At 36.9% G+C, this 22,182-nt stretch overlaps 1 long non-coding RNA gene across 1 annotated transcript in view; it reads right to left on the minus strand.

Annotated features, from left to right (window-relative positions):
- Positions 1-259: 259 nt before the first annotated feature.
- Positions 260-22,182, minus strand: part of LOC148941269 (uncharacterized) — a 64,153-nt gene continuing 42,230 nt past the window's right edge. Inside the window, exons 3-4 of the long non-coding RNA XR_016143239.1 lie at positions 8,155-8,324; positions 260-409 (exon numbers count right to left, since the gene is read on the minus strand). This is a non-coding gene — a long non-coding RNA (uncharacterized LOC148941269). The remainder of the gene's footprint in view (positions 410-8,154; positions 8,325-22,182) is intronic.

Here is a 22,182-nt window from a genome sequence, read left to right on the forward strand (position 1 = left end):
ACAAGTCTATCGGATCAACCTATTTTGCCCTCCCCCCTCCCTTAAAAAATCCTGGATCCGCCCTTGCCCTCCAGCCTTTAATGAAACGGCATATAAGATCAGCCAGACTTTGGAACGTGGCCTATTTGTGAAAAAATTAACCCCAAAACCCTGTAAGCTTAGAAACTCACAGTTTGGATGGTTTAAATCTTCAGCTAAATATTCATCCTCGCTTTACGCTCAGCGTATAAATAAACAAGATATATTTTAACCTAAAAAAAGTATGTAAACTCGTCTTTATTTACTGCTTATCATAAAAAAACAAAAATAATTCATTTGACGAAGTTTTCATAGTCTTTTCTTCCATCACAGTCTTGGTCGTGAAGTTTCATTAGCTTTTTGCACATATTGACATCGTCGCGGCATTTTCCTAAAATAAAAAAAAAGGTATAATGAACATATACTGCCATCTCTAGAATACTTGAATAATTTAGTAAAGTCCTCAGGGGCTTTATACGTTTAAGGGCTGGGTACACGTAGCTGATTTCGGGAACTGATTTCCAAATCAGCACTGATTTTAAAAGAAATTGGCGTCGATTTGAGCTTGAAAAATTTTCTAGTTTTCGGCGCTGATTTACAAAATCAGCGCTGATTTTCATCATGATCATCACAAAAAAAAAATAGGTATACAAATAAATAGTCAGCCAGAGGTATTCTGTGGTGAAAGACCCTACTACTGAGCTGAGAACTAAGCTGAGATCAATCAAGCAACTATTAATAAACTCCAGTTGACTATGTGTCCATGATTTTTTGTTTTGAAAATTTTGCGCAATAAATTTTTCTTTCAAGAAATTTTTCTTACCGCTATCGTTTGTCCACTGACGCTGAAATCGGCTCCCGAAATCAGCTACGTGTGCCTAGCCCTTTATAGCTAATTCTGAAATTCCCTTGTTTTGGTCTTACCTATATGGGTATAATTGTACAGACGCACGAACTTATTAGGGGGAGGGGGGTAAAATACAGGGTAATTTTATAAGGTGCTCAATAAAATTTAGAAGAAACTCTAAGAATTTGGACATTTTGGATAAACTTGGTAATGTTTCATATGAACGTGACAGTTTTTCACCAGTTCCTGCGGTAATTATAATTTGTTGTGACTGTATAGCTGGACTGTATCCAAAGGGGCCGTGTTAGAGCCCCCCCCCCCCTGAAGTATTTCTCCGAATTGTAAATTGGTCTTAAATACAGGTAAAAAAAGAATCAACACCCCCACCCAGAACACAATCCTTTTGGTAACCTTCCCCTTCCCATTTTTTTTTGTAACCCGCCCCCCCCCTTTCTGGGCCCTGCTGCATGGTAATATTTTATCACAGATCCTCCATTTCAATAGTTATTGAGAACTTGCCTAAATTGATCAACGTTGCTCACAATTTTTATCATAGTTTATTGAATATTTCAGGTATTAGATGTCGGTAAAACTAGAATCGGTGCGCCGATACCCGGGTCGAGTCTTTTTTTTATCTAAGGCTGGGACAGCAACTTCCTAATTTCGGTAACCTGTTAATCAGGGATGCCGATTGGTCTTTTCTCAGAAAAAAATCATTAAAGTAGAAAGCGTACGGATGGGATCATTGTGTCATGCCAGAAAAACATAAGATATTGATGTAGATAGAACAACAGTAGGAACAAAATTTCTTTGATGCCAACTTTACAAGAAATGATTTAAATTGCTCCGAATTAGCTAGGATTTTACTGGCGAAAGGCAGGGCTAGGCTCGTACACCGGATTTCAAATCATTGGGGTACTAGACATTTCAGGCTGCTCTGCATCGAAAAAACTTCCAAATAGGTAAATTATAAGGATATTAATTGGACTTACATAAATATAAACCTGAGAAAACATCACTTAGATTTTGAAAGGGGTAAAGATTTTAAAGAGGGACCCCCCCCCCTCCTCCTGCACACACGCCTATCAAGGGCTAGGTTTCCTCTTTTGGAGGAGGGTAGAGCTGCAAAAAACTTATTTGATTTCCCATTTTTTATAAATTATTTCGTATTATTTAAATACTCAAAGGATTCTTGAGTTTTGGCGGTAGAGGCTGCTTCAATTGCAGAAAAGCATATACGGGCTATTTCTTGATTGCTTTGTGTAATACAATTTATACATTTTAGTGTTATTATTATTTATTTTTGACCCACACTATACAAAGGTGTAATACGTGGAGTAACACGAAGAAAAACACATAAAAATACAACAAAAATAAATTTAGAAATCAAAGGAAACAGGTTACAGAGTAACACATAAAATATAAAAGACACTGAATCATAAGAGAAAAAACATAAAAAGAGGGGAAAAAGAAGAAGAGAAAAAAAACTCACAACTTGCAGAGTCTAATAAAGCAGTAAAGCAGAGAAATATGGAAGCAAGCTGTTTTTATTGTTATCAGTAATTGATTTTTACTAATTTTTTATAATACTAAAAAATGTAGAGTAACCAAAGAAAGAAAAACAAACAAAGAAATAAAGGAAAAATAACCTACGACAGAAAAAAACCTGATAAGGTGATAGTGCGGAGAAAAACGGGTACAAGCGGTATTTGAAAGCTTTCTGTGTAGACTTTCAAAATCTAAAATAATTAATCCGTATTCTTTTTAATTCATTTTTCTTAAGACGGAGTAAAAATCCAGAAGCAAAAAGAATTGAATGGTCACAAAAAGTTGAGTAGAGCTTGGCCAACGCAAGTTTATTATATTTACCTCTATTGGCAAAAATCTTAGCATATCCTAATTGAACTTTCTCATTAATATCGGAAACTGTGCGATGGCGCAAGCTTGGAAGACTATTAGTAGTAGAAATACCGAGCCATCGAAGAGAATCTACTAGAGGGATAGTAAAGCCACTACAACGAACGGGAGTGCTAGAATTTTTGTTAAAATAAGTAAATTCACATTTATCTACATTAAGAGAAAGGTCTAATTCCGAAAAAGAAGAAGTAACACGAGAAACCATGTTAGATAGATCAGTTTTAGTACGGCTTATAAAAAGAAGATCATCAGCATAGGCAAGATATGAAACATCATCAAAACCAGAGAGATAGGTAGCCGATATCTTTGCAAGAACTCCTGAAATACATAATTCAAATAGGGTCGGAGATAAGATTCCACCTTGCCTTAAACCTCTTCTCACTTTAATAATAGTAGCTGACAGCGATTTCAGCCGAAGAAAAGAATTAGAGTACCAGTAACGAAGAAGCATTATAACCGATAGATCGACATCGCAACCATGAAGAGCAGGAAAAAGCTGACTATGACATACACTATCGAAAGTTTTTGATAGATCTAAAGCACAAAGATATATACTCTTTCCCTTAGAAGAGTTCTCAAGGAGCAAAGAACATTTACACGATGTGCATGCTGACAACCTACTCCCAGCTTAAATCCAAACTGGTTATCTCCCTCAAGAATATTATTAGTCACAAAAGGTACATGCTCAAAAACTTTACTAAAAGTGCAAAAGACAGTAATGGGTCGGTAAGAAGAGCAAATTAAAGGAGAATGTAAGAAAACAGATGAGTTTTGGGTATAAAACGATAAGATGGAAGACAATCTGACAACGAATCACTTCCCACTGACAAATAATTTATATCCGTATTGAGGTTGCCAATGATCATATAATTTAGGGAAATAGAAAGAATTTCTTCCACTAAAAACTTCAACGTGTTGCAATCTTTAGCATATCTATTTATAGATCTGGCAGAACGATCATCATAAGGCAGCTAAGAATTAATGAAAACTGTAGTGCCCATACGAACAGCCAAAAAAAAACTCATCCAAGTAAAAAGTCACCGGCGAAACCAAATTCGGATTGTGCTTAAAAACACAAGCTAGCCCACCGGATGGGTGGCCTCTTGTGGTTTTGGCAGTAGAAAAAACATCATGATGAGGGCTCCAACGCAAAAGGTTAATGCTAAAGTCTGTAAGAAGATGCTCGTGCAGACAGACCAAATCATTGCGGAGCTGGTGAATAACGAAATCCTTATTCTTTGTACCATTAATATTAAACGATATTATTGAAAACACCAAAGTCAATGCGAAATGGGGGAGCGCAACATTATTTCCTTAGATACTGGGCAGGTCAGACTATAAGAAGTATTATTTTTACCACAGTTAGCACACTTGGGAACAGTGCTACAAGGACTATCCTTAGTAGAAAGATGTGGCCAAGCACATTTGGCACATTTCGAGACATTGCTGGTGCAAGCACTTTAAAAGTGATCGTATGACCGGCATTTGAAGCAACATTTAGGTATTTCCTTAAATTCGTGAATTCGAAAAAATTTATATCAAACTTTAATTCCCTCTTTGAAATAAGCGGACTGATTGAAGAAATCTTCACATCCAAGCGTGACAGACATAGTCTGGCCCAATCGGTTTGCCCTTTTAATACATTGCAGTCTACTGCAAGGTACAATAACTTCTTAGAGTTATTCACAATGATGGTGATAATTAAGAAGAGAATTTAGTTTCGAAAAAAAGAACAACTCATTCATCAGTGACCACTCCTACCACCAAGAGCGTATCCAGGATTTTTGTTTCGGGGATTTTTTTCGGGGGGAGGGTTTACAAAAAAACGTAGCGAAAATTTGTTTATATAAATTTTGTTACGTTTTCACGAGTCAGACACAGTTTCGAGACGGGTAGGGGGTTCAAAACCGGTAGCTTCCCCCCTAGATTCGGCCTTGCTTACCAAAATGGCTTTCAATTACCCCCTGGGCTGGGATTCAAAAACAAGGTTATTTTCCGGACATTTGTAGCAACTGGTGATGTCAGCATTTTAGCTAGGAAGAAAACACTCAAATTATTTGAAAATAAAGAATGTTAAATTATTATCTTAAATTATTTAATAATCTGAAGTTATTTGAAAACAAAGTCTTGTGGTATATGTGGAAATTGAAATATACAAAATCAACAGAAAATCAAAACATTGAACTTAATACAAGCATGTTTCACAGCACATCGAATAGTTAAAGATGTTCCTCAACTTAAACGCTTGTACTCCGTGATTTTAAGTTTCACCCTGTAATTAATATGTGCAAGGTTAAATTTACAATGGTAAACTCAAAATTTTGACATAAAATTATAAATGGCACTACCAATGTCGGTGCTTCGGTACTCGGGCGGGATCTAAAGTCGGGATAGCAACTTTTTAATTTCGGTACCCAAGATTAGACTAGTATTAGTATCCACAAATGATTCCCCAAAAGCTTTAAAACGACGCTTGGCTCTTGCTTACACATCCTTCAAGTCACTGCGACCTATTTGGAAAACAAATCGCCCGTCCATAAAGCTGAAGATAGAACGTTACCCTGATTTAGTGGTTCCGGTTACAACGTTTGAAGAGGAGATATGGACCCTAAAAGCCGATGACAAACACCCACAGGCGGTTTTCAAAACTATTTTGCTCCGAAATCTTATTGGCATCCATTACGTGGATCACATATCAAATGAATTGCCACTCTCCTCTTTAAACTACTCTCAAACCATCATACAGACACTCCAACTCCAACAGCTTCGATGGTTAAAATACGTCCCGCGTATGTCCCCAGCCCAAATTAGCCTTTGAAGAAGGAATGAATGCCTCTGACCCAAGAGGACAACCTCCCAAGCGTTGACAGGAAAACTTTTCCAACCCAGTACTGCTGAGGACTGGAGCAAACTGTGAGGCATACCAAAAACACTCATGATGCCGCGCGAGGAGAACCTCTGAGTCAGCTAACCGGGCTGGATGAAAGTTATGTAAGCAAATAACATTAGATTAGTTTATTTTACACAAATATAGGAAACATTATGCTGAATACCTTATATCGGGTATTATCGGTACCCAGAAAAATAAAAAAAAGTAATGAAGATAACATGTTAGTACATCCAATGGGTATCGATGAGATTCTTACGTCTTGTAAAACTCGTTTTTCTAGGAAAACGTAGGTCGATAATATGGATCGAAGAAAACGGGAAATATATTCCTTTATGTAACAACACCCTTCCCTCAAGAGCTAGAAATATAAATCCAAAAGAATAAACCATTATGTGCGCTAAAAAATATTTGTGGTTGTTCTAACTGGGAAAAAATGAAGGAAAAGTATTTCGCCCACTCCTTAAAACCCAAGTGAAAAACTGTCAGAACGGATATCCACTTTATTGAATTTCCAAGGGTACCGGAATGAGCATGCTGCCGTCCTTGCTTTAGGTGTTTTTGGGCCAGGAAATTAGCAAACTACTACCCTGGCTTCAGGTACCAAAGAACACTGGCTCGGGAACCGAAGACCATATTTTAGTGAGCATTAAATAAAAAAAACGAGTTTTTTCAATTGAAAGTAAGGAGCAACATTTAAAATCAAAACGAACAGAAATTATTACGTATATGAAGGGGACTGCTCCCTCCTCAACACCTCGCTCTTTACGCTAAAGTTTTTTAGTACTTAAAAATAAAAAACTTCCTATTGTTGCAATTAAACGACCCTTGTGTTTCAAGAGTCGTTCTTTAAGAATTGGGACAAAATTCAAACTTTAGCGTAAAAAGTGAGGAGTTGAGAAGGGGGCAATCCCCTTCATATAGTAATAATTTCTATTCACTTTAAGTTTTAATGTTGCTCCTTATTTTCAATTCAAAAAACTTATTTTTATTTAATATCTGATCGTTTTAATTAATGCCGAGAAATCTGGACCCACCTCCACGCAAAAATCCCCTCCCCGGTGAAAATTTACCTCGGACAATTACCCTTAACAACTCCACGCGTGAAGTTGAGACGGAAAAGAGAAAGCAAGACCCATAAAAAGAATTTTGTATGGGAATTCTGGCAAATTCACCCAGTGTATAATTCTCCGGACAAGTTCACCCCCTGGAAACTTCCCTTCCCATGGAAAAATCCCTCGTGGAATAGCCCCCGGCAGAATTCCCACTCCCCACCAGAAAATGTATACATACTTCACAATAACAAATGCTATCTGCAAACAATAGGAAAATTTTATGATCTAAGGACCTTTCCCCTAGGGCTATGGGGGGGGGGGGTCAGGTTATATTCATAGGCATAGTTATTGGGCATTTTAATTATGATGAGCAGAACGGTTATCTCAAAATTTTGATAAGACGACTTTGGGAAAAAAGGAGCGGGGGAGGGGGCCAAGTTGCCCAACAATCTTTTTGGTCACTTAAAAAGGGCACTAGAACTTTTGATTTCCGTTCGAATGAGCCCTCTCACAATAGTCTAGGACCACTAGGAAAAAAAAAACACACGCATCCACGATCTTGCTTCTGGCAAAAAATACAAAATTACACATTTTTGCAGATAGGAGCTTGAAACCACTACAATAGGGTTTTCTGATACGCTGAATCTGATGGCGTAGTTTTCATTAAAATTCTGATACTTTCAGGGGATGTATCCCCATTTTTTCGAAAATCGGGCAAATTTTCTCAGGCTCATAGCCTTTAATCGGTAAGACTAAACTTAATGAAACTTATATATTTGAAATCAGCATAATAAGCCAATTCTTTTGATATATATATATATATTGGTATTCCGTTTTTTAGAACTTCGGTTACTATTGAGCCGGGCCGCTCCTTACTTACAGTTCGTTACCACTAACTGTTTGATTAATTATAAATAGTAAAATATTTGAAATTTGGTTAGATTAAGATTGATCAGAATTATTTAGAATTAAGATTAATTAGATTAGATGATTAATATTAGTTAAAATTAAATTAATTAGTTTAATTGATTATAATTCAGATTGATATGGAAGTAATTAGAATTCATATTAAGATCAATTAAGTGATTAAAATTAGTTAAATATTAGTTATTATTTATTAATTAAATTAATTAGATTAATTGATTATAATCAAGATTGATTGGAACTAAGATTAATCTTCTAATGGTCATTTGTCACGTGACCTAAGCAAGGGCATATCCAGGGATTTTTTTCGGGTGGGGGGGGGGGGTATAAGGTACACAGAAAAAACTTTAGAAAACGCATTAAGAATTTGTTTATATGTATTTTTGTTAGGTTTTTACGAGACGGACAGAAATTCAAGGACGGGGGAGGTTCAAATCCCGTAAAGTCCCTGGGTACAGCATTGGGCGCATGTCTTATTTATGCAGTTCTCATTGACATCCACTTACTTAGTATTCAAGAGGGAAAATCCGGCTTAATTTTCTTGTTTCTGGCTCGTTAGGGCTGCGTTCTTCATTATGGGCGTTATTTGACAAACTAAACTGTTCAATCCTGGGAGATGGGTTTAACTGCTGCCTTTTTCCAATTCTTGGAAATGGAATTAGTCCTTGACGTTTAGCTGAAATAGAAAAATAACAGTTAACGTGGTCAGGGTTGTCACTCAAAAATGTTTTTTGATAACGTAATAGATAATGTTTGACATAATTCTCAAAAGGATAATGCATACTAATGTGGAAGTTAAATTCGCGCTATCTACCAGTATCATAGGTTCAAAGTGGCAGACAACTCAATCCGTAGCCCACAAACAACCTACCATAGCCTATAGGAAAATAACATGATAATAAGTTGGTACTATGGGGAGGGGGCAAATTTAAAATTCGTATAGAAAGCAAAGCAAAAAATTAAAAGAAAACCGAAAAGTTACAAGACACCAAAATTCTTGGCTAAAAATATGATTTTAAAGACAACTGCAGATTTTATTTGAGAAAAAACGTCATAAGCATAAACTGTCATTGTATAAAACATCAAAAACCAAAAATGTGCGCGAGAAATACAAGTAAGCTTGCTCAAAAATAACGTTTTTTTTAGCTTTTGAGAGCCAAATAGTGGAGAATTTCCTCTTCCCCCTTTCTCAACCCTGATCTTCTTTGGGTAGATGCGTTTTACCTTGTGCATTACAAAGTAACGAAAGAGAAGACCGGCCCTGATAGTTTTCCCTTATTGTTTTCTTTATAAAAGGGAAACATCTATATCAACTGAAAAAGAACACACAACTGAAGAAAAAAAACTTTGCTTTGCTATCAACCAGCTTTGATTTCTTCCAAAATATGCTTTATCTCTTTTCTTGTCCATGTTAATAATTTGGAAATGGGGTTTCGGTGTAAAAAATAGTTTTTCTCTAGATCTTGGACGCCAAAAAACTTCACTACATAAATAATTAGTTTTTACAATCGTAAACCATAAACATTCTTTTCAATGTTTCTGCTTCTCGTAATTTTATTTTGTGAGCTTAACACTTTTACGGTGTAAAAAATAGTTTTTCTCTAGATCTTGGACGCCAAAAAACTTCACTGCATAAATAATTAGTTTTTACAACCGTAAACCTTAAATATTCTTTTCGATGTTTCTGCTTCTCGTAATTTTATTTTGTGAGCATAACACTTTTACGGTGTAAAAAATAGTTTTCCTCTAGATCTTGGACGCCAAAAAACTTCACTGCGTAAATAATTAGTTTTTACAACCGTAAACCTGAAACACCCTTTTCAATGTGTATGCTTCTCGCAATTTCATTTTGTGAGCATAACACTTTTACGGTGTAAAAAATAGTTTTCCTCTAGATCTTGGACGCCAAAAAACTTCACTGCATAAATAATTAGTTTTTACAACCGTAAACCTTAAACATTCTTTTCAATGTTTCTGCTTCTCGTAATTTTATTTTGTGAGCATAAAACTTTTACGGTGTAAAAAATAGTTTTCCTCTAGATCTTGGACGCCAAAAAACTTCACTGCATAAATAATTAGTTTTTACAACCGTAAACCTTAAACATTCTTTTCAATGTTTCTGCTTCTCGTAATTTTATTTTGTGAGCATAACACTTTTACGGTGTAAAAATAGTTTTCCTCTAGATCTTGGACGCCAAAAAACTTCACTGCATAAATAATTAGTTTTTACAACCGTAAACCTTAAACATTCTTTTCAATGTTTCTGCTTCTCGTAATTTTATTTTGTGAGCATAACACTTTTACGGTGTAAAAAATAGTTTTCCTCTAGATCTTGGACGCCAAAAAACTTCACTGCATAAATAATTAGTTTGTACAACCGTAAACCTGAAACACCCTTTTCAATGTGTATGCTTCTCTCAATTTCATTTTGTGAGCATAACAGTTTTTGAGGCACCCTAGTAGAAAAACATTATTTTGTAAAAGAACACAAAAAATGTTCATTAGTTTCAAAATCTAGTCTTTATAGTAATATGCTTATTTATTGCATCAAAATAGGTATGAGATAAAAGGATTGCCTTTACAATTGATAATGTTAATGGATGGAAATGTTAATGTTAAATGTTAATGGTTGGATTAAAAATAATGGATGACTTAAGTTGTGCCCAGCCACGAGTTTAGTTTAATTGAATAGTGCTGCGAGTTTAGTGCTGTTCTACGAGTGTTTTGTAGTAAGCTGGGCATTAGAGAATTTGCGTAACTTTGCTAGCTAGCTAGTGTCACTTGATTCAAGGGGGAGGGGGAGACCCCCAGATTTTTAACCCCCCTATATTTTGAAAAATACCTTTCAAAGACCCCCGGGGAGGGGGGGGGTCTTTGAAAGTAACTTTTTAGTACATTTGTATTCAAAAAAGGAAAACCGGACAACTTTACTCCCCCCCTAGATTTGAAGCCCCCCTTCTTAACGTTCATGAATTGATGCCACTAGCTCACACTAAGTTCGCAGGTGTCACTTAATATCAAGAATATAATGACAAATGTATGAAACTACTGACTAGACTCGGACTTAGGATGACTTCAAACTTACCTGTTTGTTGCACTAGCCTATCCAGACTTTACATAAGGCCAAAGGAAACAAGAGTGCGTCAAATGCTGAATCTGCTATGAAAACCTGAATTCGTTCTGTGTGAAAGATAAATAGCCATATAGTATGAACTACTAGTTATAATTTACTAATGGCAATCAATTAGAACAAAAAGGCAATCCGTTGGTTTGTTTGAATTATACCAGGGTGAAGAATGTGGTCCACATGTCTCATTTCCGTAACCTCCCCGTCTCGGTAATTTTGACCAGTGCGCTTGTGCACTGACAAGATTTTAGAGACTCTAGCAAACGTCCTAAATTGGAAACGAACAGTTTCTTTTTTTTTTTTTTTTTTTAAGTAAACGCACTTTTTCCTATGCTTTTTTCGTCAAGTTTGCTATAGTTTTTAATAGGGTTTCAGCATTTAGATAGAACAAAAACTAAACTTTTCATAGATATACTTATTTTGACTATAAGTTCAGCCATTTCTCTGCTATTAAGGGATAAGAATAGACAAGAATATTTGCAATTAATCTAATTAATCATACTTTTTCTAACTTTTCTCGTCAATTAGTTTATATTTTTCAATGGGTGTCGGGTTTCAAATAGATTGAAGGTATGGCTTTCCAGAGATATAGAAGCTTTGACTAGATTATAAGTTGCCCCCCCCCTCTCTCTGATGGACAGGAAAAAAAAAATACAAGAATCCATTACAGAAGTGAAATCTACCACCAACTACCTGCGTGGCAGACGAGCATTTTGCCACTTGACTAGGCACGGTTAAACGTAGATGTTTATGTCTGTATGCTGTAAGAGCAATTGAATTGGCCTAGATCCTGGCATTTTTTATGTTCTTTTATCCATCAGGGAGCAGCGGCGGTTCTGGTCACTCTTATGCCCGGGGCAAAATGTCAATCAGCGCCCAAATTGTATTACAAATATTTTCTTTTGTACTTAATATTGAAAATAAACATTAAAATTACAGTAAATTTTCGAACTGATGAGCTTTCAACAATGAATATCATTATACATCAAATATTCAGTTTAATTTATTAGTTCGTTCTAAAATTGTGCAAGACCCCTAAAATTGTCCTCTTATTTAACTATAAAAACCTAAAGCCTACTGCGTCATTGGCGCTTCACTGAAAAATGAATTATATTACAAATATGTTCTTTTCCAGTTCTTCCAGGATTGAAAATGAAAATAAAATTAAAGTGAAATAAATCTTGAACTTATGAATCTTCAAAGTATTAATATCATTGTATGTTAAATATTCAATTTGATTTTGTTTATACTTTCCAAGACTGTTCAAGACACATATAGTTTTCAGTAAAGCGCCATGACGCAGCAGGTTTTAGACTTTTACAGTGAGAGAAGGAGGCGATACCCAAAGTCTTGTTTGTAGTGATTTTTGTTCGTTTCAAGCTTGATTTGCATATTCAATTTAAGTTTCACTCCTTTAAGATTTGTTTATTCCTTTACATTAATTTATGAAACTACTGTATGTTTGTTTGCATTGATTGTTTATTTGATTTCTGTTCGTTTTGGGTTTCATTTATACTTCAATAGCAAAATATATTTTTTTTCATTTTAAGCTTGATTTGCATATTCAATTTAAGTATTACTCGCTTTAATATTTATGTATTCATTTATATTATTACTTGTTGTATGTTTCTTCGCTATGATTTTTTATTTAATTTCTATTCGTTTTGAGTTTCACTTATTCTTTAATAATCATTTCTGGTCGTTTTGAGTTTGAATTTTAACAGGTATTTGTACCTGCTGATCTTAAGTTTAAAATGACATTTACTTTTGTTTGAAAAGTTCTTTTTCGGATTTTTTTTTAAATTAATTTTTTTTCGTTTTTGAAAAGTTTTGAGTTTTTAAAAATACCTTATTTCAAAATCAATTTTTTTTTCAATATCAAATATTCATCAAAGTATCAAAACTAGTTTCAAAGTAACAATATCAAAGTAAAAAAATAGGTTTGTTTCCACCTCGGAGTTTTTATTATCTGATGTTTGAACTATTTTAAACAAAATGGCTATCTAAAATTGTTATGGGATTGGTTTGGGAAAAAAAGAGCGGGGGGGGGGGGGGGCAAATTGCCCTTCGATCTCTTTTGACTCTTTAAAAGTGAACTAGAACTTTCTATTGTCAATCCAATGAGCCCTCTCTGAAGTTTATACGAGCACCCCTTCTATAAGAACCATATATGCACCCAGGGCATAACTTACAACGCCTGTCCCTCGGCCCTAGGGGGTTGTGTTGACCCCGAAGTTTTAATATATGATTTTTGAAACTATTCTCAACAAAATGGCTACCTCAAAATTTTTATCGAATGGGTTTGGGGAAGAAAAATGAGTGGAAGGGAGAGGGGCTAGTTGCCCTCCGATCTCTTTTGACTCTGAGAAAGTAAACTAGAAATTTTAATTTTAAATCAAATGAGCCCTCTCTGAAGTTTATACGAGCATCCCTTTCATAGGAACTATATACGGCCCCAGGACCTAACTTACAACGCCTACCCCCAGGCCCTGGAGGACTGTGTCGACACCGGAGTTTTTGTTATCTGACCTTTGAATCATTTTAAAAAAATGGCTATCTCAAAATTTGTATCGGATGGGTTTGCGGAAAAAAGGGCGTGGGTCTAGTTCTCCTCCAATCTTTTTTGACTCTTAAAAATTGAACTAGAACTTTCAATTTCCATTCAAATGAGCCCTCACTGAAGTTTATAGGAGCATCTCTTCCATAAAAACTATATATGCCACCAGGGCATAACTTGCAGCTCCTACCCCCAGGCCCTGGGGGGTTGTGTCAACACTGGGTTTTTGTTATCTGACCTTTGAACTATTTTTAACAAAAGGGCTAGCTCTGTTGTATGCTTACCTTTGTTATGATATGCTTGTGCCGCCTGTAATGCTCTCATTGTATTGCTTGCTATGTGCTTACGCTTGTTATTTTGTGTTGCAGGTCGGTTGGCTTCAATAAACTGATTTAAACAAATGTCTCTCATTGAACACAACATGGTGTCAGAAAAATAGTCAAGATGGACAACTCTACGCCTTCACCTCGTTTTGACTGGGAAGCAGCCAGTCATGAGTCATGGAAAAAAATTTGAACAACATATGCGGCTAATGTTCACAGGCCCTTTAAGTGGAAAAACTGAAAAGCAACAGTGTGCATATCTGCTTCTGTGGCTTGGTGAAAAAGGTCAAGACGTATACAGTACTTGGATATTCCAGGCAGAAGAGACAAATAAAATTGCTTGCTACCTAGAAAAGTTCAAGGAACATATTTCACCATCTGTCAACCCAGTCTTTACCCGGTACAAGTTTCACAAGCGAGACCAAAGTGTGCATGAATCAGTGGAACAGTATATAACAGCCATACACGTGTTTGTTAAGGATTGTGATTACCCAGTAACAACCATTAATGATATCGTGAGCGACAGAATTGTTTGTGGAATCTTATCGCCAAAAATTCGCGAGAAACTTTTGTCAAAAGGTGGTACATTAGTACTTTCAAAAGCCATAGAAATTGCTAGAGCCCATGAGACAACCCAGGCACAGCTCTCAACAATGGCAGATGTTTCAAAAAATATGAATATCAAACAGGAGATCGATAGTCTACATAAAAGGAAGCAACACCAGTCAGCATATGCTTCACAGCCTAAGCAGTGCTACTTCTGTGGAGGGCAATATGATCCAAATCACAGGTGCCCAGCAAAAGGAAAAATTTGTTCAAGTTGTGGACGCTCAAATCACTTTGCCAGAGTTTGCAGAAGCAAACCAGTGCATGCTGTTGAAAGTGTAAATGCAGCTCAGATTGACCAAGTATTCATCAATACACTCTTTGTGGGATCCGTTGGAAATATAAAAGGAAGCCAACCAACTGCAGAAATCATTTTGAACAAACAGGAATCGAAGATTAAGTTCAAAATCGATACTGGAGCAGAAGCCAATGTTATTCCAGTAGATCTGTTTCAGAAAATTGTCCCTAGACCTGAATTGAAAGAGACCAAGCAGATTCTTGTTGCATACGGAGGTACGAGAATCCCATTAATCGGGATATGCATGCTGTCATGCACATACAACAAGGTTACCACAGGTAGATATGAATTCTTTGTTGTAAAAACCAAAGCCATGCCAATACTCGGCTATGAAGCATGCGTCGACATGGGTCTTGTGAAAGTGGCAGGAACTGTTGAGCAAAATCAGGAAACGCTGTTCATCCAGAAGGTAAAAAAGACTTTGCTGACGTCTTCACTGGCATAGGCGAACTGCAAGGTGAGTGCACCATACATCTGAAGCCAGATGCTGTGCCAACTGTACATCCAGTGAGACGTATACCATTTGCCCTTCATGACAAGCTAAAAAGCGAGTTAGAACAGCTGGAAAAACAGGGTATTATACAGAAAGTTACAACTCCTACTGAGTGGGTAAACTCAATTGTCGCCGTTGAAAAAAAAGATGGGTCTCTGCGTTTGTGTTTAGATCCAAGGGATCTAAATAATGCTATACAACGACCTTTTTACCCCATGCCAACTTTTGAAGACATAGCTGCACGGCTTCATGGTCACAACAGGTTTACTAAGCTAGATGCCAAGTCTGGGTATTGGATGCTCAAACTGTCAGAACCATCGTCATTGATGACAACTTTCAATACACCGTTTGGAAGATATCGATACATGAGAATGCTTTTTGGGATTGTGTGTGCTCAGGACATATTCCAACAGAAAACGGAAGAAGCGTTCAACAATCTAGAAGGTCTAGGTGTGATTGTGGATGACATAATAGTATCTGGTAAAAATGACGAGCATGATAGAAACCTTTTATGTGTGCTAGAGAGGGCCAGAAAGGAAGGAGTGAAATTCAACCCTGAGAAATGTATATTTGATGCTCACAGTATCCCTTATTTTGGCCACGTCATCACAGCTGAAGGCATAAAGCCGGATCCAAGGAAGGTTCAGGCTATAAAGGAAATGCTATGTCCTACAAGCAAGGAGGAACTCATGACGTTTTTAGGAATGGTCAATTTCCTATCTCGTTACATTCCAAATCTTTCGACTTTGAACCACTCATTAAAAGAGTTAGGAAAGCAGGATACATTCCAGTGGACAGATGCTCACAAATCAGAGATGGAGAAGATCAAGGTTTCTATTTGTCAGAACCTAGCTGCATTCGATGCTCAAAGTAAGGAAGTAGAGTTGAAAACAGATGCGTCAAAACATGGCCTTGGGGCAGAGCTTTTAACTCACGGACAGATTGTAGCATTTGCCTCAAAAGCATTGAATGAGACAGAACAGCGCTACTCACAGATCGAGAAGGAGCTGTACGCAATCATGTTTGGCGGTCGGAAATTTCACCAATACATTTATGGCCGAAAAGTCAAGCTGTACACAGATCACAAGCCTTTGGAAACCATTCTGTCAAAGCCTTTGTCTCAGGCACCACCAAGGCTGCAAAGGATGATGCTTCAGATACAGCCGTACGATTTGGAGGTTCACTACATTAGAGGAAAAGATATCCCAGTAGCTGATGCCCTGTCAAGACTGCACACATCTGAAGAAAGCGACGATTTTCAAAATGAGATTGAATTTCATGTAAACTCGTTTGTTAAGCACATACCTGTTAGTGATACAAAAATGGAGCAAATCCGAAAAGAAAATCAGCGAGATCCAGTCATGCAAACCCTCATCAAGGTGATCCAGGAAGGGTGGCCTGTCGTCAGAAAGTCTTGTCCAAGACCTGTTATCTCATACTGGAATTTCAGAGAAGAGCTAGCGGTTGTCGATGGCATCATCTTGAAGGCTGACCGAATTGTCATTCCTTTAGCCATCCAGCCAAACATTCTCCAGCAACTGCATGCATCCCACATGGGCATGGAAAAAACCAAACAGAGAGCGCGAACTGTGGTTTTCTGGCCTGGAAGGAACCATGAAATAGAAGAGTTTGTAAAGAGCTGCGAATCGTGTGGGAAATATGCACCAAACAACCCCAGAGAGTCTTTGCTTTCTACTCCACTACCCCAAGGCCCATGGGAAGCTATCGGTGTAGACCTTTGTCAATTGGAGGGCAGAAACTACCTCATTACCGGTGACTACTATAGCCGGTTCATCGAGATTGACAAGTTGAACTGCACAACTACGTCGGAAATCATCACCAAACTCAAGTCACATTTTGCTAGATATGGCATACCGTTGAAGATTCGGTCAGACAATGGGCCGCAGTTCTCATCCAGTGAGTTCCTTAGTTTTCTGCAACTGTACGACATCCAGCTCTGTACATCAAGCCCGAACTTCCCACAATCGAATGGACATATAGAAAAGGCAGTAGACATTGCAAAAAGAATCATGCAGAAAGCAGTTGACTCCAATTCGGATCCTTATCTTGGTCTCCTTGAGTACAGGAGTACTTCAATCAGGGGATCTGCATCACCAGCTCAACTGCTCATGAGCAGGACTCCGAGGTCGATTCTACCAACTATCCAGCTGCGTCCCAAGGTAATACCTAGAAAAGAGATCATCAAGGTTCATGAAAGAAATCAGTGTAGGCAGAAAACCTACTATGACCGGCATGCGAAAGACTTAGCTATGCTGAGTCCAAACAAAACAGTTTGGATGAAACTGTCAAAAGAAGATAAGCATTGGAAGAAAGGGATAGTTCTGTCAATGCCAGAGCCAAGATCTTACCTAGTACAAACGGAAAATGGAAATACTTACAGACGAAATCGCGTGCATTTGAAGCCTAGATTCACTGCGCCGGGGAAACCGAAATTAACATTCCAAACGAACTTGTAGACTCAGATGAGAGCCAGTCCATTGCGCCGGGTCCATTACTTGAGGGTACTGAGTCCCCTGAAAAACTAGACGCTACCAGTCCGACTATTGCTACTCCATCAAGGTTTAGAGTTGATGAAAATGCTGATGTTCCAGCCACACCAATTGCAACTCCGAATCCAGTTCCAGTGAACAGTAATAGGAATTCTAATACAAACGGGACTCTATTTGGGCCACGCGTGTCAAGATATGGAAGGCCCATAAAACCAAGACAGATTTTCGATCTGTGAATAACTAAATGGAACTATGGTTATTTACGATAGTGATTATGATGCTTCAGAAGAGTTTTGTTTCTTTTTTGTTTTGTTAGTTATTTCTTTAAGTTTGTATGTGAAGGAAGATGTTGTATGCTTACCTCTGTTATGATATGCTTGTGCCGCCTGTAATGCTCTCATTGTATTGCTTGCTATGTGCTTACGCTTGTTATTTTGTGTTGCAGGTCGGTTGGCTTCAATAAACTGATTTAAACAAATGTCTCTCATTGAACACAACAAGCTCAAAATTTTTATCGGATACATTTGGGGGAGAAGAGGCGTGGAGGGCTAGTTGCTCTCTGATCACTTTTATCTCTTAAAAATGGGCACTAGAACTCTCGATTTCCAATCGAATGAGCCCCTTTTGAAGTTTATACGACGACCCCTTCCATATGAAGTGCCTCTGGGGGAAAAATAATAAATAATAATAAAACACTGGAGCCGTATGGCCTTTACTATAGGCAACACTATAGGCTACCGTTGCCTCTGATAAAATTTCACCAAATACAAAATGATTATAACCTTTAGATTATTCAATTTAAATTTTGTGCCCTTAAAATTTCTGCACCCGGAGCAAATGCCCCCTATGTTCCTCCACTAAAACTTCCTCTGTCAGGGCGAGGGTGGAGGGGCAACCTACGATAAAATTTTTCATATCCATAGAAAGTCAATCTTTCTTTCTATCTAAATCTTGAAACAGTATTGAAAGATATAATGAACTTGAAGAGAAAGGTAAGAAAAAGCATTTTTCTGCACCGAAAAATTGAGGATTTCTTGGGACCGTTGGCTTCCAATGATTGAAACTTTGGTACAGTTTCTAGAATCGGATTCTACATATTCACGCCACCGCAGCTACAGATTTATTCTCTTGAGCTGTAGGTCGTTTTTGTTGACTTAACGGTAATTAGGGTCCATCCACAAAGAGATACTAATACCGAGATTTAGCCAGAGTTAATTTGAGCCAATTAGATTTTGCAATGAATTTTCTGATTGACTGAAAAATTTCCTGAAATATGCTGATTGGTTTAAATTAGCAGTTGCTAAACCTCGACATTAGTAATATCTCATTCTGAAAGGGGCATTAGTTGAAACATATTTTATTTCTCCCCCAGCGCCATAAATTATTTTGTGAAAGTCAGCATAGGAATTTAATTAGCTTTATGAAGGGCTTTATGCGCTTTACTGAAATTGTGTGTGAGGAGAGGGTGGTAAGCAAGGCCGTATCCAGGGGGGGGGGGTTACCCGGTTTGACCCCCCCCCCCCAAAAAAAAAAATTTTTTACCGAGTCGAAAATAAGTCGACAATTAGTAAAACCTAGGTAAAAATCAGTAAAATTAGTCAAAAACTGAGTCAAAAGTTAGTAAACACCCCCCCCCGAAAAAAATCCTGGATCCGTCCTTGGTGGTAAGTCACCCGTAAGAAACTTTTCTTCTCGTAGAAGTATGCCACAATTACACGAGAAACACGTACAATTTTGCTTCATTGTGCATTTTGGTTTTGAAAAAAAAAAGTATTTAAAAATTGATCAATCTAGAGGCTTGAATCAATCTAGCATCTGAACCACTCATTTAGTATAGACTGTTTATCAAGCCCTGTTCAAGGTTAAACTTATTGCTAATACTTGTCGGAATTTTCAACTATCTTTTTGTTTCAAACAGTTCGTGGTAACGAACTGTAAGTAAGGAGCGACCAGGCTCAATGGTAACTTAAACTCTAAAAACGGAATTTTGATACCAATAGATACATCAAAAGAATCAGATTTTAATTCTGATTTCAAATATATAAGTTTTATCAAGTTTAATTCTACCCATCAAAAGTTACGCGCCGGAGAAAATTTTGCTGATTTTCGAAAAAAGGGGAAAAGACCCCCTAAAAGTTATAGAACCTTAATGAAAATCACACCATCATATTCAGCATATTAGAGAATCAAGCTCCTGTTTACAAAAATGTGGAATTTTGCATTTTTTGCCAGAAGAAAGATCACGGATGCGTGTTTGTTTTATTATTTTTTTTTCCCCAAGGGTAATCGTATTGAGTCAGTGGTCCTAGAATATCGTAGGAGGGCTCATTGGAACGGAAATTGAAAGTTCTAGTGCCCTTTTTAAATGACAAAAAATGGAGGGAACTAGGCCCCCCTCCCACGCTCATTTTTTCCCCAAAGTCACCCAATTAAAATTTTGAAATAGCCATTTTGTTCAGCATAGTCGAAAATCTAATAAATATGTCTTTTAGGATGACTTAATCCCCCACAGTTTCCAGGGGAAGGGCTGAAAGTTATGAACTTTGCCCATTGTTTACATATTGTATTGGTTATTGGGCATTTTCAGGAAGGATTTTTTTTCTGGTGGGGGGGGGGGAGGGCTGGAGGAAGGGGTTACCATGGAGAATCTTTCAGTGGAGGATGTTTCTTTGGGGTAAGGGACATTTCTATGAAGGGGGCGCCGGATTTCCAAGCATTATTTAAAAAACGATCAGAAAATAAATATAAAAAAAACAAGTTTTTTCAACTGAAAGTAAGAAGCAACATTAGAACTTAAAACGAACAGAAATTATTACGTATATGAGGGGGTTCTCCCTCAAGTCAATACCTCGCTGTTTAAGCTACAGTTTTTTTTAGTGATTTCAAAAGAGCTATCTATTCTAATTAAACGGCCTTTGTGATTCAGGGGTTTGTGAATTTATTTTTTTTTAACTTTTAAAGTAAAGAGTGTGGTATTGACTAAGGGGAGAACCCCCTCATAAACGTAATAACATATACGTAATAAAAAAAAAAACAATAAAAAAAAACAAGCGATACGATTCAATAATAATCGAAACTTTTAAAAACGAAATTTTTATGTCAATAAATGTATAAAAAGAATGGGCCTATAATGCTGATTCTAAATATATAAATTTTATTAAGTTTAGTATTACTCATCAAAGACTACGAGCCTGAGAAAATTTACCTGATTTTTTAAAGAGGGGGGAAACATCCCCTACAAGTGGAAGAATTTTAATGAAAATCACACCGTCAGATTCAGCGTATCAGAAAACCCTATTACATTGATTTCAAGCTCATATCTGCAAAAATCTGCAACCTTGTATTTTTTGCCAGAAAAATATACGAATATAGAAGTTCGTTGCGTAAGTTAATTTGTAAATCACGTCAGAACCAAATTTAGAGACAGCCATTTAGCAAAAGAAAAGTAAAAATTTTATGCAAATTTTGTTTACTTATTCAATGACGGTGAGCCAAAATCAAAGCTGCATCAAACTAGTTTCAAAGTAACAATATCAAAGTAAAAAAATAGGTTTGTTTCCACCTCGGAGTTTTTATTATCTGATGTTTGAACTATTTTAAGTCTCTATTTAGTCTCCGGAGTGATAACATCATCTTTTTGGATCTAGTGAACTTTAAAACCAGCTGTGAAATTGTATTAATTCAGTGCCTTGAGCTATAATATATTCAGTGACCTTGAGGATTATTTCACAGGATTATTTCTGCTACGGATTATAATCTAAGGTAAACTTATTGATATGGACTATTGCTTTGTTTGGATTATTAATAAGGTAGCAACAACAGTTCAAATTTTAAGGGAAAGAAAAGGAAGGAAAGAAGGGAAAGAAAAAGGAAAGAAAGAAATAGGATTATTTGGCTAATAAAAATAGTTTAATAGCCAAATTTGCATTGTTTTTTCGCTGATTAGTGACAGCCTGTGCAGAAGAGAGCGGGAAAAAACACAAGAGCCGTATCAGTACCGGCTGGATGTTGGTCCTTAAAGTGCTGGGGAAAGACGATTTGAGTGCCGGCAATTCCCACAGGCTTTGTTAGCTGTATCTCGTCAGTATTCTTTCTGTGTAGTTCATTCAGCATTCATTCACCCAAGAAACGAGTAAATAGCCAGAGGCGATACGTATATGTTTGCGAATACTTTCTGGACCGGTTTTGGATGTGATTAAGGACTTGGATTGTTAATTTTTGTGACATCATTGGGTACGATTGGACTTAATTTGGATAGATTATAAGCGAAGAAAAATGGCAAAAATCAAGTATTTATATAGCCCTTTTTTATATTTCATCCAGCGTTCACTTAACTTCAAAGATATTCCCCATGAATCGGTTGTAAGCACTGCCGTGAGATTTTTTGATAAGGAATCTGTCACACAAGCCGTAAGATTTATACGAGATCAATTAGATAAAGATGGAACCATTTTGAAAGAGCGTAGAAGCACAATAAATGCATCTGTTTTTGTAGAAGATGCGATTCATGCTATGAAGGAATTGGACGCAAAGGGTGATTTCCCTTTCAAATTCACTATTTATGATCCATCTGAGACTCCTTCCTTACCTCACGATGTATTTACCTCATTAACGTGCAAA

This window comes from Artemia sp. Qi Xiang Cuo, chromosome 18, assembly GCF_049724085.1.
Source record: "Artemia sp. Qi Xiang Cuo chromosome 18, ASM4972408v1, whole genome shotgun sequence".
NCBI classification, from domain to species: Eukaryota; Metazoa; Arthropoda; class Branchiopoda; order Anostraca; family Artemiidae; genus Artemia; species Artemia sp. Qi Xiang Cuo.